This window comes from Hydra vulgaris, chromosome 08 (assembly GCF_038396675.1).
Source record: "Hydra vulgaris chromosome 08, alternate assembly HydraT2T_AEP".
NCBI lineage: Eukaryota > Metazoa > Cnidaria > Hydrozoa > Anthoathecata > Hydridae > Hydra > Hydra vulgaris.
Genome location: NC_088927.1, coordinates 15,663,305 through 15,688,849, shown reverse-complemented (window position 1 = coordinate 15,688,849; position 25,545 = coordinate 15,663,305). Strand labels below are relative to the sequence as shown.

The window sequence follows — 25,545 nt, the reverse complement described above, 5'->3', positions numbered from 1 at the left end:
TGAAGCGGAAGTTAGCAATACAACAAATGTTTATAAGTGATCAAAAAGTAATGAAGTATGGCAAAAACTAAGACAAAACAATTCTAAAAAATTTGCAGCACAAAATGTTATGAAATTAAAACCATGATTAACACCATATGCAATAAGTATGACAAATTCAAAAAATGCTGTTTTTCAACTTTTTTAAACCCCAAAGATCTTCAAGATAGTTCTAACTAATTCAAACAAAAAAGATGAAATTGTTTTTAAAGAAAAGTGGCATCAATATCTGAGGATAAACTAAATGGGTTTCTTGGACTTTTATTTTAGCAGGTGTTTACCGATCAGTAGGTGAAGCTACAGAGGAGCTATGGGACAGTAGTGATGGCCGGCAGATTTTTCGTTCGGTAATGAGGCGTGAGCGTTTTCATACCATTTCAAGAGTTTTGAGATTAGACGACAAAGCAACTCAATTATTACGATGCAACAATGACAATTTGCACCTATTAGTGAGGTTTTTGACGTTTGGGTACAAGCACTTTCAAATAGTTTTAGACCATATGAAAATGTTATTGTTGATGAACAGGTGGTTCCATTTCGTGGACGTTGTTCCTTTAGACAATATATAAAATCCAAACCAGCTAAATATGGCCTATAGCTAGGGTTATTGTGTGATTCTAGTACCAGCTATGTCTTGAATGCACAAATTTATAGTCGTATGCATGGGGAGGGAACAGAAAGAAATCAAGGGCAACGAGTAGTGCATGATTTAGTTGAAGTCATACAAGGATCTACAAAAATATAACAAAAGATTCCAAAAGAAATCAGTGGAAGGCTGTTTTTTTGTTGCATTGGTCTTATTTTTTAATTTTAAGTTAAATTTTGTGCAGAAAAAAAGGTTTTGTCGTAAAATACTGAGGTTCCTTTGCTTCCCTCAAGTTTGTTTTTCATTTTTTTTAATAATTACACAAAATCTACAAAATTATAACAAAAGATTCCAGAACAGAATCTACAAAATATAACAAAAGAAATGTTACAATGGACAACTTTTTCACATCAGTAACACTTGCACAAGAACTTTTGGAGAAAAAATTAAGTCTAGTTGGAACGATGCGCAAAAATAAAAAAGAAATTCCTTCAGAATTTTTACCTGCTCGAATACGAGAAGTCTACTCTTCATTGTTTGGTCACCAAGAACAGTTAACTTTAGTCTTATATGTCAAAGAAGGAAAATTCAGACATTCTGCTGAGTAGCAATCATCGTGATGCAGAGTTATCAAATCGCCCTGAAAATAAACCAGAGATAATTCTGGACTATAATTCAACAAAGAGTGGAGTAGATACTTTTGATCAAATGGTCTCTACTTTTTCTACAAAGAAAATGACCCGCAGGTAATTATAAATAAAGCAATACTCTAAATAAGTGTATGAAATCTATTATTTATTTGTCTATTTTTTATAATTCAAGTGGCCTATGGTAATCTTTTACAACATCCTAGACATTTCTGCTGTTAATGCTTTCGCAATTTGGATGGATTTAAATCCTACACGGAATAAACAGAAGACGCATTGCAGAAGATTGTTTTTAAAAGAACTCGGTAAATATCTGATAGCAAACCAACTCCAGTCAAAACTGTTACTTTCAAATTTGTCTTTAAAGTTACACGATTCTATTTGGGAGTCACTTGCAAATATTTCATCACGACATGTTGAATTAAGTTCTTCTATGTCGTTCAACGTTCCACAAAATAACACAAAAAGTAGAAATGATAAAAATAAAGCAAAATATGAGAGTAACTTTACTAGTGCTAAAAGTTTCACTAGTGTGAAAAGAAAACGAGGTATATATAAGCTCTCTGTTAAATCACATGATAAAAAAGATCAAAGTACTTGTGATAAAAGTAACAATTTTGTATGCTGTACACACAGCAAAATGAATATATATATATATATATATATATATATATACATATATATATAAATATATATATATATTTGTTTAGATTTTTTTTGTTAATACTAAAGTAGTGAATTATTTTAGGTAAAACAGAATAAATAACATATATATATATATATATATATATATATATATATATATATATATATATATATATATATATATATGTATATATATATATAGATATATAAATATATATAAATATATATATATATAAAAATATATATATATAAACTCATCACACAGTAGGCCAATAGATGGCCAAAAAAATCCATGTCTAAAAACTTAAATTTTTTTTAACCAGTTTTTAAATCGATTTATCGGAGACCTTAAAAGTATTAGTTAAAAGTTTTAAAAAGAATATATTTTCTAAAAAAAAAAACATTTCATGTAAAGATTTCCCCCTAAAAAAAAAAAACAATAAAGCGAGAGAATATACTTTTTTCTAAAGCAAAAGTTTAGAATAAATTTTGGTATATTGAATAATTATTTTTATTAACTTATCAAATATTTGTTAATGTATAAAATTAAAAAAAAAAAAAAATTTTAACCAGCTTTGAATATAGTTTTTGGTAGCAAACGTCCTTTTTTTATATATTTTTTAGTTTAAAATTATTTTAAGCGATATGGCATGAGCTTCTAAATTATTTGCATTTTTCAAATTTTTAGGGGCTTTCTCATATGTACCAGTGGCGTAAAAATTTTTCATAGTTTCCTGTTGTGAGTTCGTAAATATTATTTGTTTTATCAGCAAAAACCTAAATATTAGGATTCGAATAAAATTTTTTCATACCTAACTTTAATTCTGTTTGAAATTCGTTTTTTATACGGCGAAACTTTGTTTTAATTAAATGCAATAGGTCATTTTCAAAATTTTCCAAACAAGTTTTAAAGGTTGAGTATTTTTTGTTTTAAATCCATAAATATCATCATCTTGGTTATTATTAAATATTATTAACAAACAATTTTTAATTTATAATTGCTCTGTTCTATTTAGAACATTGAGCACTTTATTCTGTAGAATACATTTTAAAGTTGTTTATATATATATACATATATATATATATATACATATATATATATATATATATATATATATATATATATATATATATATATATATATATATATATATATATATATATATATATATATATTTATATATATATATATATATATATATATTTATATATATATATATATATATATATATATATATATATATATATATATATTTATATATATATATATATATATATATATATATATATATATATATATATTCAGGAAGTATGTTTTAACTGTCAAATGAAAAAGACAAACTAGATATTCACAATGATTCAAAGTGTTGTAAATGTTGGTCTTTATATAGAAGAGTTTATGAAAATTTTATGTAACATAATTCCTAACTCCAACCCAAGAGAAAGACTATTAAATTATCAAAAGATTAGGATAATAAAACAAAATCTATTGGTAGTGATTGGCCTGCGAAATCATTTGAGAATTCATCAAAGAAGACAAAGAGTCATACAATAGCAGCTATCAACTAAGTAACTATTTCTTCAAATGAACTGTTATATGCTAGTAGATGTAATCTTTTTAAAAATGGCAGAGAGAGGATGTGAAAGTAGTTCGAAGTTTATCTGTAAAGTTACCTTCTGATTCAGATCATGCTCAAAACGCTTTGAATAAAGCTCTGGTACTTATATTAGATAATAATCATCAAATAATGAGCAGATCTGATTACCAACACTTGAGAAATAATGCTGCGAGAAAAGGTTGTAATCTCTATTCTGCTCACAATAATATTTGTGTCTGCACACAATAATATTTGTGTTGGTAAGAACAATGTCTTTCTGAACAAGCATTATAGACTGTTAATAATGTTTTTGGAAAAATAAACTTTTAAACATTAATTGATCATACAGCAATACGCCTAATTCAGTTGCAAAAACAAGTTATAGATTCCATAAATGATCTTGAAAGACTAACATTAACATCTAAAATTCTAAAGTTCGGTTTGATGGATCAAACCGAACTTTAGAATTTTTGATAAAAAAAAAACAGAAATTTATTAGAAAAAGCTAGTTTATTTATTTCAAAGTTGCTACAGCATTATTTAAAGTGGTCTGCAAGGATACTATTATGATAGAAATCTTTCCAAGGACGAAAACAGAAAATTCAAACAAGGTTTTTTGACAAAGTTAAACTGGTAATTGGTATGCCAAAGTCTCTTGGCTCTGGGTCATTAAATAATGGGAAAACTGCTTGAAAGTTATTTAGAATGCAGAAAAGTTTGCTTAAATTTATGAACTTGATATCAGTATGATAAAGATGTTACATATTATTTTGTGTACATGGTCATCTTGCTTTCTAATTGACTCTTCACTAGTTAGAGAATATGTAAATTTATATTCCTGGTATTATTTGTCACAGTGTTTGCATCGCATTCTTATTCATGGTTAGCACGTTATAGAGAAAATGAATTTGCTAAATAGCATGCTCAGTGAAGCTTAATGACATGCTTAATGGCATGCTCATGCTCACCAAAAATTCAAAATAAAAAACTTTAGGAAGGTTTTGCGAATTATTTTCAGTTAAGTGTTTGCAGTCAAAAATAAATAAAGATTTATCAACGCGACAAACGTGTTCTTCTGACCCTTTGATAAGTAGTTTGATAAAATGATATTATCCTTAGAGCAACGATCTTCTAATTGGTGTTCTTGATGTACTCAAAGCGGTTCCAATTTCTAAATAAACTGTAAATTGTAATTGCATAGTTTTGATATTAGTTGGTTTTCAAAATGTGGTTTACTTTTTTAGTATTTATTATTTATATAAGAAAATAATGCATGTTACGTAAATAAATGTTTTTGGGAGTATACAAATTTGTTTGTATTCTGACATATACTTTATAAAGTATTCTATAGCTCTAATTGCACGAAAACTTGTTGACTTTTATTTGGTTGATAAGAACAACATTTGTTGAATTAAACAAAAGTTTTGTGATTAAAATTAAGTAACTGGTTTCTAAGAGCCCAAAACTGCATAAAAAAAAACAAAAGTTAGTAACTTTTTGTTTATGCTATCATTCAAATACATAAAACATTATTGTAGCATTAATATCAGTTTAGCTTATAGATTCGACGTTTTAAGAAAGTCCCTTAATTTAGGTAACTACGCAAAATGCACCGTTGCTATGTAATATCGGTATCCATTGCTACTAAATAAACATAATCTCATAATAACATCAAGTTCGTAGTATAAAATATACTCGACCTGGTAATTATGGTAAAAATCTAATTAATACTTTAAAAATTATTACTTTTTCCAGCTAATAACGATTTCGGCCTACTGTGCGTTGTGGAGAAAAAAATGTGTCTGTTTGCTTCCAACATTCTTTGATTATTTATTTTCATGGAAACTAGTTTTTATTTATTTTTTAGAAGGCTAAACTATGTTTAAAAAAGTAAAAAATGGTTATGATCCTGTTGTTCACATATTTGCATAAGGCTAACTTTTGAAACTCAGCAACATTTATTGATCATTAGTCACCAACTTTAGTTGTTTTTGCCGCAGAACTAGTATGACAATTTACCCGAGAAAAAAAAACCCGCAAATACTACAAGGAATATGTTTAACTTCCTGCTAATCCTGTTAAGTTCCTGCTAATACGGCTAATCCTGGTAAGCTTTTGCTTAATACGACTAAACCTATTAAGTTTCCTATTAGTGAAATGACGTTTATGAATTTTCTGCTAGTCCTAGTAAGTTCGTACTAAGTATTTATCAGGATTAAACGAATTACTTAGTATGTTCCTAATAAGTTTTCAAAAATAAAATAAGTATAAAAAATCGTCTTTGTTATACGCCATCTTTTATTTATTCACACGGAAGACAAGTCAGCCATAAAACAGCTTTTTTAGATTCAATAGTTTTACTAATTAATATTTGTAATTCTATTAGGAAAAAGCTCAAGAACATCTGGGGATGATTGCGTGGTTTGCAGTTTATTTGATGAATATTTGTTAATGTGTTATAATGTGGTTTTAAATGTTAATTTTAACTCTATATAAATTCGAGCATTTTCTGTTGTATCAATTCGAGCATTTTCTGATTCATAGTGATATGTATGGTGATGTGTTTTTTAAATTATATTTTATTTTTATTTCTGATTTTTTTATTTTCATTGTTTATGATTTTATATTGTTTAATAAACATAAAATCATAAATCATAAACAATTATATTGTCACTCTTTCTTTTTACAATTTCTTTTTACTATAAAGAGTAAATGACTTATCTTTATTAATAAAGATTTGTCACTTCTTTTTAGTAAAAAGAAAGACTTTTATTTTTAATTTTCTTAAAATTTTATTTATAACTTTATTTAAAAAGTCAAACTTTTATGTCAAAAAACCACTCACTTCAAGCCTAACTAAAAGTTTTAGTCAGACTAAAAAGGAATAAACCATTTGACATTAAAAATTGATTAATGTTGAAATCACTCTCTCATAAAATATATAAAAAATTTTTCACTGGTAAATATATTTTTTTTGTTATCTCTTGTTAACAAGATTTAACGTTTCTTTTTAACATGTTAAACAAACTATAAAATTCTTGAAAATTGTTATATTTTGTATTATAATTTTTATTTACTTAACATTAAGATTTTTGTTACATATGCCATTATATAAATTAATTTAAAATTTCCATAATTTAATTTTATGATATTTTGATTAATTGCTGCTTTTTATAGTTATATAATGCTAGTTACTCAAGTTTTTAGTAATATATATATATATATATATATATATATATATATATATATATATATATATATATATATATATATATTTACATATATATATATATTTACATATATATATATTTATATATTTATATATATATATATATATATATATGTATATATATATATATATATATATATATATATATATATATATATATATATATATATATATATATATATATATAAACACACACAATATGTTTAGTTCTATCTCAAACCATGGACAATCAATCAGCTTCAGGTAACTATTTTATTTTCTGTTTCTTTATATATAATGTGATTATGCATAATTATTCATTAATCATGTTGAATTTAAATGAAGAACTTGAATTTTTTTGAGTGTGTGTGTGTGTATGTATTTATATATATATATATATATATATATATATATATATATATATATATATATATATATATATACATATATATATATATATATATATATATATATATATATATATATATATATATATACATATATATACATATATATATATATATATATATATATATATATATATATATATATATATATATATATATATATATATATATATATATATATATATATATATATATATATATATATATATATATATATATATATATATATATATATATATATATATTTAAAGATAAAGTTAAAGTGAGTTAGTGATTGTAATTATTATTTTTATTAGAGATGAAAAAGTTATTAGTTAAAAGAAACTGTACAATCATTTTCTTTTTTCTTTTACAAAAATTAAAAAAGATAAAGTGTTCATTCATTCAAAAGTTAATTTGATAATTAAAAAAAAAGCTTCAAAAATTCATACTGTTCAAAAGTTTGTTATTGTCTTTCTTCATAACTCTAAAGTAGTTCCTTTTTTTTTCAGGATGTTCAATGAAAACTTATCAAAAATCGTCACGGGTACATAAACCTGTTGAAAAGTATGTTGAAAGTTCGTTAGAATCAGGTTTTTATCTTCTATTTTTTAAAGAAGAAAACCATTATGAAGTGATATCAAGCAATTCAACACTGTTGCCTAATAATTTATCTTTTAATGAAGTGACAGAAAAGCAAGAGATAATGCTGAAGCCTGACATTTTGGCAATAGTTATTTCAAAGTCAAGGTATATGAAGGACATGGAAGTTTATAAAAAAAGGATGGAACTTAAAATATCAAAAGGTTTTGATGTAGTCAATGATTTTTTTAGTTTCCTAAACAAATCCATCAACGAGTCCCTTCTATCAAATCTGAAGTCAATATGTCAAACAGATATCAATTATGAAGAATCTGATGATTCGTTGTCAAGTGTTGATCTAGAAATGGGTTCACAAATAAAAAATCCTAAGAAAAAAGTTGAATCAGTCACTAAGCCTCTTCAATTGATGTGCTTTTACAAAATGATCTCTTAAAGCAACAATTAAAGGTCCAAAAAAAGATATTGCTTGAGTTAAAGTCGATAAAAAAGCTATTGAAAAAAGAAAAAATTATCCCTGTAGCTAATGAGGCAATCCCTAACCATGACCCAGTAATGTTTAATGGTGAAGATTTGGTCTTAATTGGAGAAAGAAATATGGAAGTTACTAAATTTGCTATCTGTGTTGCTCGAAAACTTTTTACTGATGATGAATTAAAAACTCATATTCTGTTTAAGCAACGTGAGTTAGGTAGACCAAGTTTATCGCCATGTCGCTCTGATATGTTTAAAAATGCTGTTAAAGGACGCTTTCAGGATGATCAAGACGTAACTACTGCAATTGCTGCTAAAAATGCTCTTGGACTTGATTTAAGAAAGAGTAATCGCAAACGTAAATTTGTAGCGTAGAGGATGTTTAACTATTTTAATTTATTCAAAATATTTCAAATTTTCTTTATATATACTTGATATATAAAATATATTGTTATATATAAAATTTCAAAAATTCTTTTTTTAAATATTTCTTACTGTAATTTTTTTCTAAACCTTGAATAAGCAATAAATCAACAAAACTATTTTTTCGTTGAAAGTTTTATGTACACTTTTACATATTTTGACATGAACGACATGTTCATTTGAATATTTATTAATATAATGTTATGTATAAATGATTTCCATAATATAATTTTGTTTAACAAATTAACATAATCAAAAATTTATATAATATTTAAGTTTTTACAATTTTTTACACTATACTATACAACATTTTTCAAAAAAAAGTCTAGATTATGTCAGTTAATTGGTTATTTAAAATCATTATATGGTATTTTTAATTATCTTTTTTATTCATGTAGTATTTATTTTAGAAACAAAATTATTTTATTTATAAAATGCATAGACAGTCGACATCAGGTAACAGATTTTTTATTAAAGTGATGTTTTTTTTTCATTGTTACATAATAAATGTAAAGTGTTTTTAAATTACATAAATATATAGATTATATAATTAAGTTATTTTTGAATTAAATAGTTATATAAAAACGTGATAATATAATTAATCGTTTAATAAAACAACGATATAAAGAGATTGATTTTAAATTTAGTTTTATACACAAAAGTATGTTTTAAAAGTTTTTGTTGCCATGCTATTGGTACAGTGAATATATATATATATATATATATATATATATATATATATATATATATATATATATATATATATATATATATATATATATGTATATATATATACATATATATATATATATATGTGTGTGTGTGTGTATGTATGTATGTATGTATGTATGTATGTATGTATGTATGTATGTATGTATGTATGTATGTATGTATGTATGTACATTTGATATATATTGGATTTGATCATATTTTAGGTGCCTATGTTAAGAAAAGAAAGTATATGGGAAAGAAAAAAATGCCAGTAAAACCAAGGTTTAAATCCAACCAATCTTCTTCATCTAACTCAGTTTCTTCAAATTGCTCTTCTTGTTTGAATTACAGTTTTTCTAGTCCAAATATATCTAATGATGATTTGAATTCTTTAATTTTGAGTTCCAATGAAGATTCTCCAGATCAATCTAATCAGATATCTTTTAATGATTTAGAGCTTAATTTTTCTGGAAATGTTGACAATGATTCTCTTTTTTTAAAACAACAACCAATTCGAACATCATCTCCTATAAATTTAGAAAAAAGTAACGACTTTTCATTTACCACTATTTATAACAAAACCTCATCTACAAATACATCGTTTGAAGGTCTATATGAAAATGCTATGGTATCAACAATTAGTTTAAAAAATCAAATTTCTACTCTAGCTACAAAACATCAGTTATCAAGTGCGGCTGTTGGTGATATATTTAAACTTATTTGAAATATTTTACCAATTCCTAATAATTGCCCTTCATACTATCAGTATAACAAAGATTTTTCAGATATACTAATTGACTCACATGATGTTGATAGAGGAATTATTTATGTTCTTCCCTTTCAAGAACAGATCTCCAATCTATTAAAGAACAACCCTAATAGTCAAACTCTGGTAAAATGCATTCACCAAGATTCATTATTTTGTGATATAAGTGATGGAACAAAATTTCCAATAATTCAGCCAAATGTTCTTTACTTTCTTTTAAATACAGATGGCCTGACACCAATTTTATCACGTAAAACGTCAATTTGGCCTATACTTTTATCTTTCTTAAATATCTCTCCAAGTAAACGTAGAAAACTCCATAATATTGTATTAGTTGGTCTGTACATTGGTCATTTTTCTAAACCAAACTGGTCGCAATTTCTTCCTATCCTTACCAATTGTATTTCCAAAGGTGTATACATAGATTCTTTTCACCTAAAATGTAAGATTTTTGCTTTAGTTGGCGACCTGCCTGCAAAAAGTAGCATATGTAACATTCAGAATTTTAATGCAAAGTAAGTTTATTTTTGTTATATATATATATATATATATATATATATATATATATATATATATATATATATATATATATATATATATATGTATATATATATATATATATATGTATATAATTTGGTTAATTTTTCTTTTAAACAAAAAAAATTAGCAGGTGTATTTGAGCTTATTTTTTTAGATTTGGATGCAGTTTATGTTTAATTGAAGGCGCTTATAGCAAAGTTCACCACAAGATGCTTTATCCTAATCAAAAAATATTTATTCTTAGAAATAATGCAACCGATGCAGATCACCGTATACGTGCAACTGAAGAAAATCCTGTTTTTGGTGTTAAGGGAAAGACAGCTTTAACAGATTTGATTTCACTGCCTATTTGTGCACCTCTTGATGTAATGCATTTAATTTATATAGGAATTGCTAAAACAATTTTTAACTTTATTGTTTCCAAAAAATTAGTAAATATTCCAAAGTTATCTAATATAATAGTCTCCATAAAATTGCCACATTTTTTTCGACGGATGCCAAAAAATTTGAATAATGAACTTGTTAAGTAGAAAGCTCAAGAGCACAAGTTTTTTCTATTGTATTATGGGCCATTTGTGTTTTACAAACTTGGTAATGCTGAAATTTGTTCTCTTTATTTAATGCTTTCAACATCTATTTATACATTATCCAATGAAATTGTTTCATCAAATGATATTGATGCTTGTCAGCAACTAATTTATTTATTTCAAAAGGCATTATGCTCCTATTTCGGTGAAGGTATTCGCACATTCACTTACCATGTATTAGCACATCTCTCTGACCAGGTAAAAAATTTTGGACCTCTTACAGCAACGTCTGCTATGGTGTTTGAAAATGTAAATCGCCAACTAAAGAGGTCTGTTACAGGAACTAAAGGCCATGGAAGGCAAATGGCTGAAAAATTTATTAGATTTCAGACGGAAGACCACTTAAACACTTTTTCTTTGAATCCTTTTGCGTTAGGTGCAGCACAAAATATATCAGATAAGTTGCGGAATATGGATATGAATGATTTAAATGTTGACCTAAATCTTTATCAGTTTTATAACCGTTTTAGAGTTGCTGATAGAACTTTTCATGCTTATCATTATGGTAAAAAATTAAAATCAGCTTCATATTATGCATATTTGATAGATTTTAATGTGATTGTGAAAATTTTGTTTATTGCATATAACCAAAGACAAATCTTGTATATATGTCGATTGTATAAAAATGTAAGTAAGTTTCATCGTCATATGGATTCTTTTAATATTCCTATCAAAATCAAGCATGTTTTGTCAAAAATATCTCCTTATTTATTGTTGAAAAAGTGTGGATTAGCTGTTTTTGATTCAAGCAAATTTACTCACTACGCTCTTGTAAAAAAAATAAAGAAATTTTTTTATAGTGTTGTTATTCAAAATAATTATGAACATGATTAGGTTTTATTTCTATTTTTTAAAGTTTGAAATTGTATTATGTTTTTTTGTATTATTATATATTTACTTTACAATATTCTTTTTATTAGAAGTTGTTATTTAGGATTCTGTTTGCAATCAATTAATTAATGAAACATCAAACTTAATTCATAATGGCGACAAAGTTTGTTGTTAACAATGATCTAAATCAGATTTCTTTTTGTACCATTTTGACTTTATGTAGTGTTTCTTTTAAGAATTAAATAAATTTGTTAAGAGAAAAGAAATCGTATCCACCTGTTATCGCTGATAACAGGTGGATACGAATAATATCTATTAAATTAATTAAATATTTATATTTTAGATACAATTATTAATTGTTTCCCGTCAACTGTAAATTTTCCTCTTTTTTATATGTGTGTGTGTGTGTGTGTGTGTGTGTGTGTGTGTGTGTGTGTGTGTGTGTGTGTGTGTGTGTGTGTGTGTGTGTGTATATATATACACACACGAGGCTTATTTAAATTTTTTTAATTTAACTTAGTTTCATATTTTCATACACTTTTATTTTGAAATTTTAGATTATAATAGCTTTGAAACAATGATAATGAAAGTTTTTTCATCGTTCAAAATTTATGGTAAGTTAAATATGCTTTTTTGTTATAAAATATATGATATTATGTTGTTGAATTACATTAATATTTTTATAAATTACGTTATAGCTACAGTTATGGTCGTAAAAGATTAAGAAAAATCTTATGGGTGCAATTATTCCACTGGCATCTGCGAAATTACCAAAAGAACTGACCATCGCTGTTTATTGTATTTTTTTAAATGTTCTAGTAAAACAATCTAACACTTAATTATTTGTTATTTTTATTATTATTTTATAAATAAGCGTCCTTATTGCTTAGCGACTAGTTAAGTTATATTATAAGGATTATATTTTCAAGAAGAATCTGTGTTTAAGTAAAAAATATTATTTTTACTTAAACTCGTATATTTCTTGAAAAATAAGCCTACTAATATATCTATGAAATCTTTAAAACTCAAATAATTAAATAAAACACTAATAAAAATATGAATTTAACTGAAAAAACTATTAACTAAAACTAGAAAGTAATATTTAACCGAGAAAAAAAACCCACTAATCCTGTTTAGTACCTACAAAGTTCCGAGTAAAAACCCTAATAATACTACTAAGATCCGAGTAAAAACTTGCTAATCCTACTAGGTTTCCTACTAAAAACTTGCTAATCCTACTAAGTTTCCTACTAAAACTTGCTAATCCTACTAAGTTTCCTACTAAAGCCTGCTAATCCTACTAAGTTCCTAGTAAGTACTCGGCGGGAACTTACTATGTTTTAGTAGGAAACTTATTAGGAACTTAACAGGATTAGCGGGTTTTTTTTTTCTCGGGTACAATAATATATATGACTAATTTCATAACATATATAGCTAATCTCTCTTAAATAAGATGCGCAATTTCCACTATGACTTAGAAAGTAGTCTTTATTGAAATCATTTTTATATTTTTTTATTACATAGATAACTCGCTAAATTATAATTCCGAATCAAAGTTGATGCTGCTAACAGTAATGCTTGCTCAATCAACTAAAGTTAACTAAGTTTTCTCTACCTTATATAATAATATAGAAATGTTAGTTGATTGCTATAAAGTGCACCATATGCATCTTGACTATTATTAATAATATATTTGATATGCATAAGAGTTAAACTTTCAAAAGACTTCTAAATATCGTAACATATGTAAAGTATAATCTCTATAAAGCTTCAAAAGTTTTTTTGTAATTAAAAATAATCGAAAAAAATGAATAAAGTAATAAATATAAATAAATTGATTAAATTAGTAAATTACCGAAAAACTTTATAAATCAATAAAACAATACAATTTTTATTACACCATTTTTATTAAATATTTTTTAAAAAGTAGCTTCGTAGAAAGCTTTAACTATGTCTCCTAATCGAGATCTAATTTTAGTACAAATTCGTCCAACTCCTGAAAAAAACTCTTTCAGGTTCATCACTTGTTGGGCGAATGGTCATCAAATAGTCAAAAACAATTTGAATGTACTTTCCTCGTATATTTTCTTGCCGAAGGTACTGCTACTTTTAATTTATTACTTCTTTTCAAACTTTTGTATTACTTTCTTTTAAACAGTTATTTCTATATTCTTGTCAGTTTGATTTTTAAGGAAAAGATGAAGTTTTTCCGTCATGGCAAAATCAGCATTTGGTTTAACAGTAATGAGATCGTTCTTTAAATCCGAATCTCATTCATTTAGGTGTCTTTGAAATATTCTCACCAAATTCCGCATTATTGTACAAAATATTTTCTAAATGTTAAACACTGGTTTTAATAATTAAAGCTTTACTGCTGATATTAAAAATGCCGTATTTGTCTTTAACAGAAATAATAACATTAGGGTCTGTTGTATAGCGTAACACGTCTGAGAACATCGTTCTTCTTTCTTTAATACAGCTTAATAATTCATGTTTTAGTGAAATACTTCAAAAAGTATTTTGGTTACTTAACTCGTCTAACATAAGTTTTAATGTAATATTGGCTACATATAAATTAATCTTTTCAGTGCAGAGTGTTTCAACGGCTAACGTAATAGGTTGCAAGCTTGATATTATATTTGAAAATAATTTCACGTCACTTTCAATAAAATGTCAATTTTTAAATTTATCAGACTTTTTCAAAACAGCATCTTTAAGTTTTAAAAATCTTTCCAGCATGCTTAATAAACTACTCCATCTAGTTTTACAGTCTGTCTGTTTATTATTTATACATTTGTAATTATATTTTATTTTTTGTGAAAGGGAATTGTAATTTATTTAAGTAGCAAAATAAAACTAAAAAAATTTTAAAATTAAAGAAATTTCTTTTCCGACAGTTTCTTTAACGTATTTTTGCAGAAGTTTCTTTTTGGTTGGTAATTTTCTGAAAATTTGTACATTTGTCCAAATTTTTATAGTTAAAGAGTTTAGCTCTGCGTTTTGTAGAACAAGTTGGATTTCGTCGATATCTACGTGGTCTACTTCAAAATTTTCACGTTTAATTTCCGAATAATCAGAACCAACATTAAGTAATAGAATACCATCATGTTCATTTACATCTCATACATCTGTTGAACTAACATTATAAAGTACTTTATTGGTTGCCATTTGTAGGCTATGTACGATACATAACTGATGGTTTTTATTAAGTAACTTAACCGTTCCTTGTTAACGGTAGCTCCGTCTGATGTTATACACACAATATTTGACAAAACTATATTAAACTCTTTAAGCTTTTTTTCAAATAGTTCTTCGCATACCTCAGCAGGTGCGGCTTCATAAATGCGAGTCAATCCAAGATTCCGAAAAATACCGTCATTTCCATAAATAATAATATTTATATACGAACGGTTTTTATTTTATTTTATGTCCATTCATCTGTGGTAAAGGTATAAGTTTTTTTAATCTGTGAAATTTCCTATACAACTTCTTTTCTTATTTTATCGCCATAATCTATTACTTTTTTGTGAATGGTTTTGGGCAATTTTGGCAACTCTTTATACCCTTTTGTTTTTAGCAGCATTTTTTAATCTTCAGATGTACAAAATGTATTAAAAGAAACGCCATCTTGTGCAACCATTCTTAAAAGTACAGCTTCAAGATGTTTGTCTGTTTTTTTGATAAAAGAAGTAATTTTTGATGCTATTACAACTGCCGGTTCATTTGCGTGTCCTCCTCTATTTCTTTTCAACACATTATTTTTATGTTTGATGGGCATATAAACCACTAGTACTGCAGCTTTAATTTTTTTTGCGCATTGGTTAGATATGGCTATAACTTTTGTTTCTGTACGGCTATAGTAATTCCAAATTGAACTTTTATTAAAAGGAATTTAAAATAATTTTTAAAACAAAATTAATAAAATACAATTTTCTTTAACAATAAAAAATTTGCAAAACAAGCGATCATCTGTTTTAAACGTTGTTTAATTAGAGTCGTTAAGTTTACGTAAGCGTTAAGTTCAAACAGAAAAATGCTTTACACTTTTATTTATATATATATATATATATATATATATATATATATATATATTATATATATATAAATATATATATATTATATATATATATTAGTGGATCCCAGCTGCCCCACAAAACTCGAAATTTGGTCGTAAATAGCTGTTCAAGTTTTTGGTAAGGCGTTTGGGCCTAAAAACAACGGCTATTAATTTTTTTCTGCTGTTTGATCACAAAAGAGTTAGCTTAAGCGACATAAAGTTTGATACTGTGAAAAATATATATTTTTCGTTATAATATCTTATGAATATTTATTTTAACTTTGCTTAGTATTGTTATTTAACTAACTTTGATTATTTTTCAGACTACTAATGATTAATATATAATATAAATGTACCATAATGGAAACTAGACATAATGATCGATATATGAAAATAATATTAGGGACCACTCCTGGTATCAAGGACAAGGAAATCAAGGGACATAAACTACCAACAAAGAAGCAAGTAATTCTATGCCTGCTTGCAAATCTTATTTTCAAAAGAAAATTATTAAGAAAAATCCTAATAACTTTCTTTTGACAATTAAAGGTTTTTTTTGCTACATTTATTTTTATACTATAAATATATGCTACAGCCGTTTTTCAAAACGACTTGATGTGCTTAATGCGTATTTCGAGAAAAAAGCAATAAATAAAAAAAAAGAATTATTTTTGTGAATTTTTCTGAACTCTTTGAAAATATGTATTCAATAACGTCAGTAGACATTTAAATTAGCTTATTTTGTAAAAAAAGTGAAAATTGATTGTTTTTACTTTAATGCGTTTTGTAAAACGGCTGCGGTATGAAATATGCAAGGAATATGTTGAAATGAGATAAATTGTTTTATAATTCAAAACTAATTTTTTTTTAACTTTGTTGTATGGGCAGGTTTAACGCCTAACGGATCCCTATATAAATTATATATATATATAAACAAATATGTTATTTGTTTATGTATATTGTTTATAAAATGTAAAAGATCTACTTATATAACGTTTTATTCAGGATCGTATGTAATATAAGTAAACTTTTCTAATAACTATAAGTCTTTTTAGCTCAAGTTGTTTTGTTTTAGTTTTTTATATGTATGTGATTATATTTAAAAGAATTGTCAAGATTGAAAAAACACGAAACATATTGTCTCATCCAATTGGAAAATATGAAACTTCAATTTTAGATTTGCTTTCTTGCCCTCTCTTGATAATTTCTGATTGCTAAAATTACATTATCTGCTTCTTAGACCATTAAAAATGATAGACGAGGCTTTTTCGTAAATTGTAGATGCCACAACTTTTTTGTGGGTGTGACGTCACTTTGTGGCAAAAGACTCATAAAACAAACTACAAATAAGATTTTAAATTTTTCAAAAAAACTCTTTTGATTAAAGATATATGGAATATATTTTTATTGGATATATTCTAATAAAGACAAAAACTATTTATTTATTACTATTGTAATAAATACAATTTCTTATCCGAAAAATAATATATCTTTACCAGTTTTATATACTTTGATACAAATGTATGCATCATAATTAAAATTAATCAAAAAATGTCAGATAAATGCAAAAGGAAACTTGACGCTTAAAGGTTTATTCGCCATAAACATACGTCAATGCGCAAAACTTTTTTGGCTTTCAGATTAGCGTTTAATAACTGAGGCCATTATTCTTTTGTTTTTAATTATAATCATAAGAATGAACTTTGTTTTATGACTATGGTTTAGAGGTCTAAGCATTTTATAGACATAATCGCGTATAATATATCTATAAAATGAGAAAACTTTAAAGTTTTATTTTAAATTTTAAAAATCTTTTTTTCTATATTTTTATCTTTATGTAATAAATATATCAGCAAGATTAAAAAAAATTCAAACTTTATTACGCTGAGTAAATGCTTTAAACGCCACACTCCCCCTCCAAAACAAACTGATGACAGCGCACTTAACCACTGAGCTTAATCACTGAAATGCATTTACCAGAAAAACAAGCCAAATTATAAGTCTCCTATAAGCTCAATGTATGCGGAAAAGGTGCACATATTAAGTTATTTGCTCTTGAATGTTTTTGTCAGAATAATTTATTTTAATAAAAAATATTAAAGTAAATAGGGTATAGGTATATAAATATTCGGTGTGGAATAAATATAGAAATGATAGGTTTGGTAAAGACCCGTATTTTACGGATACGACAAGCTAGGATATATAAGTAAAAAGTATAGAAAATTTTGGTTTGGAATAGACTTACAAAGACCCGTATTTTCACGGGTCCAATTTTAGCTAATAATTACTATTATTATAAATAATCTACAATAGATGTAGTTAGCTTCCAGGACTAGGGTAAGGCGATATCACTACCGAATTGTTGAAGTTATTAAAAAACATCGAACTATCAGTAGCAATGATATTGAAAGAGCGATATCAAAAAATTCAGTTTCAATATCGAGTGTTTGAAAGTGAAAATTTTTTTCCAGTAATGAAAATTGTTCCAATCACAACCGAAGTCCCTTTTGCCACTAGCAAACTTAATATAAGTTTTTTTTTTTTTTAAATGAATTTAATTAAAAATATTTTGGCTTAAATTAACAAATTTCAGAGCATAATAATTTTACCTGAACATTTGACATTTTATTAAAATATTCATAATTCGATTAAATCCAAAGTCACCGTGAAATGCATTTAAGAAAAATCAACTTTCTATAATTCAAAAATCTCTCTAATTCGAACTTCTATTTCCCCCATAAAATTATAATTAGGGAGACTCCGCCGAATTAAGTAAATTTCATAAAATGATTAATTTTCAATTATTTTTATGGTTCATTTTTTTTAACAAGAAAAAAGTTTCTTTTAAAATTAAATTTACAGGTTCGTCTAAAAAAATTAATTGTGAGATTAACATTGTTTTATTGTTTTGGAGAAAGTGACATCTTAAGAGTTGATATTGCCGAGAGCAAGTCCTTATTAGGAATTCTTTCAAAAAGATTTTCACGGAAAAGATTTTGCCAAATGCAAACAGTGCCCATCAAAAATAAGCATCAAGCTAGGCAGCACCACAGGACTAAAGTATCATCTTCGAGGCTGCCACAAAGACATTTTAAACAATATTGAAAATGACAGCGATCTTATGAAACTACAACTAAAGCATTGGCAGTGAAGACAATTGGTGAAGCAGCGGATAAAAATGTAATTCTAGCCCAGAATGTTGAAGGAGGTAAAATAATGAAAATGGACATTTCTTACTATTGCAAAGGAAAGACAAAATTTTCCTCAAATGATAAGCGACAGGTCATAGCAGATTTAGAAACCATGAAATATTTGTACGTGTCAAATTTACCATTTACACATGTTGCTGATGGGTTTAAAGAACACACAAGTCAATTGCTAGTCAGAGAAGAACCTTTGACGCCTGCAGAGAAGAAAATAATTAACTTTAAAAAAATTGTCACACCTTGCGAGACGAGGTGGATTTGTGGGTTTAGGTGCATGATCTCTATTTTACATCTCAAACCTGCATTGGAAGCTATTACAAGAAGCAACTTCAAAACTGATGACATTTTAGGATCGCTTATCCATACACAAGAGCATTTTGAAGTGATTCAAAAATTTGCTTCAACTTTACAAGTGTTGAATGGCTTCACAGATGTTGTGTCTTCAGAAAAGTATCCTACACCTCATCTAATTATTTCTAGCTTATTTGATATTCAAGAAAAAATTAAACTATAAATTTTACCAAGCGATACCATCACAACTAATTTAGTGTCCAAACTACTTTCAAATCTCAGCAAAAGGTTTCCAGAGTGTGCCTCAGGTTTGAGCACCAATGCGTTAGGTCATTTCCTTAACCCCAAATTTGATATCAGTTACTACCAAGATTCGGAAGAGAGAGTCTTACTATTTCACAGTTGAAAAGATGTGCTTCAGAAAATGGGCAAGCCCAAGAGATGCAACATTTGCCAGCAGCAAGCACACCTCAAGAGCAACAAGACCTTTCCCCAGCTGAGGCACTCCTTCAAGAGATAATGAGCCACAACTGCCAGGAATTACCTCACTTTTGCACGTCTAAAATATCACCATTTGAAACTGAAATGGAAGCGTGCAAGCAACTAGGCTTTCCACCAAAAAATGTTGATATTTTTAATTGGTGGAAGAATCACTCTCCCTCAACAACTTCTTTTGGCAGGAGTAGCCAGAAAAGCTTTGTGTATTCCAGCATCATCAAATTTACATGAGAGAGTGTTTTCACAAGCAGGAAACATAGTTACACACAAAAGAATATTGTTAAAATCAGACACGATTGAAAAATTTGTTGAACAAAAAATCTCTAAAAGCTGTTATTAAGATAAGGTCAGTTGAAGACAAGCAGAACACTGATGAAGATTTTGATTTGTACTTTCATGAAAATTTTCTGATTTAAATAAAACCACTATTTGAAAACACCTTTTCCGACTCTTTAATAAATTGGGCCTTGATAAATCATAATAATTGTCTTATCAAAATCGTTTATTGAAGTGTGGCATTAATATTTTGCCCATTAAGTGGATTATTTGTAAAGTTAATGCTGTAAATCGAAAGTTCTTTTAACTGTTTGTTTTAAGTATTGGTTATAATTCTTCAAAAAAAAATAGTCAAACGAGTTTTTATAATATTGTATGAATTTTTAAAATTCATTGTTTGTCTTTCTCACAACTGTTGGAGACTTGAGTTTGAACTATATTTATTTTTATCATTAAAATATTAAAAGAAAAAAATGTAATTTTGATCAAGCCTTAATACATATTTTGTCTCTGGGGAAATAAAAACCAATTTAAAAATGTTAATTTTTTTTGAAAACTTCAAAAAAAATTTTGTAAAAAAATATGAACAATCATCTAAGGTAGTATATTTTGTCTTGTAGGCGGGCTAACCAAAAGAGGTATTTATTTTTTTTGATAGTGGCAATAATTTAAGTTTACACTATCAAACGCTTTCAAAGATACCGTTCAATACCGAACTTTTAGAAATGTTGACATTTAAAAAACTTACTATCAATTTCAATATCATAACTTCGGTAATGACTGGTTTTTAATACCGAGGATACTAAATAGAGAAGGGTGCAATCTTCAAAATATATTAAAGATGCAAAGGCAAGAAACGAAACTGTTGGAAAAAGAATGTTTTTAGTTTTCGTTCCTTCAGAAAATTCTCATACTGGTCACTTTACTGGAGATGTAAGATTTGTCTTGATTGTTAATTTAATACTGAAAAGCGTCTTTTTAGTTGAAACAGTACCACATCCTGCTAAGTTTTTTTACACTCAGTTGTTTTATATTAATAGCGGTAAGCTATCTGTAGTAAATGTCATTTGTAAATATAAATTAAGTTTTAAATATAAAATAAATTCTATTGTAAATATAAAATAAATTCTAGATTCAATTTGATTTAACATGTAGAAATTTATTTCACTATATTATCTAAAATTTATAATAAAGTACAACTTTTATAACTTTTTAAATATTTAAAAGTTTAGTATAAGCTTGTATTATTAAACTTATTTATATAACAACTTATATAATTAATAACAAATTGTATATTTATAATGTACCAAAAATGTGAGGAAACTGGTCATAAATATCAACACTTATGATCTATCTAATTATAATAGCTATCAGTTTCGATTCCTGCGTCGTTATGTAAAATGGTTACTTTGGCTCCAGTCTAACATATAATAGGGCTTCAAGGCTTTAAATCCCATAACTTTTTTTTATTGTAGTCCATAAGCCTATCCGCATATTTTGAGTACCTGATAACAACAGCCCAGGCACAACTAATTATTCTAAGTTAGTATTGTTTTAGGTTTCCCTTCCTTTTTTATAACATACAAAATAATGCTAGTAAGTAGTAACTGGGCTGGACTGGGTTATTTAAATGTGGTTAATACCAATGTTGCAACAATCCAAGGTTTTTGTATAAGATAAATATTTAATAAGTTATATAAGATAAATAATGTAAAAAATAATAAAGAATATGTGGCGTGGTTGATTTGCGTCACACACTCTATAATTACGTCTTGTTTATAGAATAATTGTTACTAATTATTTACGCTGTTTATATAGAGTTAATTGTTTAAGTTTTGTATATATAGATAATTGTAAGTTACTAATTGTTGACAAGAGTCACACGTTGTATTTTTAAGTGCCTTTGTCAAAATAATATATATAGTGAACAATAGTTGTAACAGTAGAAAGTTTTTAGAATGCTATGAAAATAATACTAGTTCAAAACAAAATGTCTTTTAGCTTCGACGATCAACAAAATACATAACTTAATGCTAATCATAGAGACGTTTCATTTTACTGTTTATTATTTATTTTACGGTTTTATGTAAATATAAATTATATATTTTAGTAGAAATATAAAATTGCTACTACTAAATATTTTTCTCTTTTTATTACTTGTTGTAAACGCAACAATAATTGATAATAATTAACTTCATAACATACATTTTATAGAAAGTTCTTATCACTTTTTAATTCAATTTTTTATCTAATTTTTGGAATTTTACGCTATTTATTCAGGCCGCAGGTATATCCCAGCCAATTGATAAAAGATTAAAAGAAGAAATATTTGCATCTTCTGTATTCATTAAAAGTGTAGATGAAATGCGGATAAGATTAGAGATTATTGTTACTAAAGAAATATTCCAAAATAGTTTGTGCCCAAGCAGATCAAATAAAAGGTTCTTCCCATCTAATAAAATTATTCGATGGGAAGATTCCAATATTGACCAAGAGTGTCTTATAAAAAAAATAGAGCAATGGAAAGTTCAAAATTCTGGCCAAAGATTTTTTCTTCGACCAAAAGGAATAACAATCAAACGTATTTCGTTAATAATATATCAATATAAGTTCACATGTAAACATCTTTTTTTTTTTTAGAAAATGTAATTGAATTTTGGTATACGTGTGTGTGTGTGTCTCTCTCTCCCTCTCTCTCTCTCTCTCTCTCTCTCTCTCTCTCTCTCTCTCTCACTCTCTCTCTCTCTCTCCCTATATATATATATATATATATATATATATATATATATATATATATATATACATATATATATATATATATATATATATATATATATATATATATATATATATACATATATATATATATATATATATATATATATATATATATACATATATATATATATATATATATATATATATATATATATATATATATATATAGAGAGAGAGAGAGAGAGAGAGAGAGAGAGAGAGAGAGAGAGACATACACACACACACGTATATATATATGCAATATACGAATATATATATATATATATACATATATATATATATACGTATATTGCATATATGTGTATATATGAATTTAAAAGAAAATAACTATTGAATATATTAAGAGTGCTCGCTAGTTACCCTAGACCTCCACTCTCTCCAGGTTTTTCTACTTCTGTCCTTCTATCCTGAAACTTATAACTCTCTACATAGTAATACTCAATCATCTGCATCATTTTTTGACTTGACAGTTCACCTCAGATTTTTGGATAAGACTAGCCTTCTTTTCTTGTCTTTTAGAGTCACACCCTACTTCCATCTGGTCTTTTCTGTCCTTTCCAAGCACTGAATATCATCAACGTTTATTGGTAGTGTTTCACTGTTATACATCATAACACTCTGAACGGATGAGGTGTAAAACTTTCCTTTATTCTTCAATGATGCACTTCTTGCTGTTAGAAGTGGAGATAATTCTCTGAACTTGGCCTAGGCACACCTTATCTAGGGTTCCCAGAGTCCTGGAATGTCCTGGAATTTGCCTTATGTCCTGGAACGCTCTGGATTTTTATATTTCTTCTCAAAAATCTTGGAAAAGTACTGGAATTTCTAACATACACTGTTCATAATTTTTTTTCTTCTTGTTTTTAAGTAACATTGATTTCATGGTTAAAATTATAAACTAGGCGGCTTTAAATTTTATTGTTTAGTATGACGTTTCAAGACGTAATAAAGTTTTTATTCAATTTCGTTTCATTTCAATGAAAAAATGTTGTATTTTATAAGAAATTGGTTTTCCGAAAGTTCATCTAAAATCCTGGAAAGTCCTGGAATTTTTTCTTTTTTTAGAAAATATCATGGAAAAGTCCTAAAAACTTTTGGCAAATATCCTGGAAAAATTTGAAAATTGTCCTGAAAAGTCCTGGAATTTTTTATTTTTTTTCCTGTGGGAACCTTGCTATCTGAACTTGACCAATTGTGCCAGATGTGTTGATAACAAAATTTATTAACACAACTTTTCTCCGCTGTTTATTTTAATCTATTTTTTTTTATTATATATATATATATATATATATATATATATATATATATATATATATATATATATATATATATATATATATATATATATATATATATATATATATATATATATATATATATATACATATATATATATATATATATATATATATATATATATAAACAAATGTGGATTATCAAACTGTGGGTACCTTTGTTTGCGAAGGAGAGTCAACAATGAATATTCGTATGGCTCTTGATAAGATAAAAGAGTGGAATCCTGCTTATGCTATGGTTGACTGTTGTGTTGAAGAGATTAATGCTATAGAATTTTTACATCCAGGTATGCTATGATTTTTCTGCGATCATGGGTTAAAGAAGGGGGAAACTCTGAGTATGTATTAAGTTAGTTATGATTTATGTTTTAAAGTTTGCACTATTTAGAGTGCCAAGAATAGATAAATGCTCAGCAATAAAATAAAATAGAAATGCTCAGCAAGTTAAGGCGGATTGCCAGAGCTCAATCTTTCGAAGATTTAAATACAGTAGTGACAAATTTAAGAGACAGTGATCCATACAAAAATCCTATCTACAAAAATATGGTTAATTGGGTAGAAAAACAGTGGTTGCCACAAATTAAGGTTTTAATTTTTAATGCGTTTATTAAATTTTACCATTTAGTTTTTTTATAAATTATATAAAAATCCGTGACTAAACATTTACCTCTATTTACCTGTTTTAGAGAAGGGCATATTTTCATCGTAAGGATAGATTAATGGTAAGTAATAATACTAACAATGGTGTCGAAGGGCAAAATGAAACCTTTAAACATTCCTACTTAAAAAAGCTTCAAAATTCGTCATTGACTTTAATGCTAACAGTATTTATTGAAGAACATTTTCCAGATTTATACAATAGATACTTTTTGAATTTTTGTTATTAAAGTTGAATAATTTAATTTTTATAAAAGATCTTCCTTTGAATAAATTACCGTTATTAAAACGTTTTTTTTAATTTTTTTATTGACAGCATTTAACTATTTACATTTGGCAATTATTTATATATTTTATTTCTATTAAATTAAAACTATTTTTTACAGATTGTTTGTTGTAATTAATTTTGTAACTTTGTAGTGAGTTCATTAAGTTATTGATCAAAA

At 26.3% G+C, this 25,545-nt stretch overlaps 2 long non-coding RNA genes across 2 annotated transcripts; both read left to right on the top strand.

Moving 5' to 3' along the window:
* Positions 1-6,927: 6,927 nt before the first annotated feature.
* Positions 6,928-12,880, top strand: LOC136083650 (uncharacterized). The gene is made up of 3 exons (XR_010639962.1): positions 6,928-6,987; positions 12,599-12,655; positions 12,740-12,880. It is a non-coding gene; the product is annotated as an uncharacterized LOC136083650 (long non-coding RNA).
* LOC136083649 (uncharacterized) lies at positions 10,535-11,914 on the top strand. The gene is made up of 2 exons (XR_010639961.1): positions 10,535-10,598; positions 10,778-11,914. It is a non-coding gene; the product is annotated as an uncharacterized LOC136083649 (long non-coding RNA).
* Positions 12,881-25,545: the final 12,665 nt, after the last annotated feature.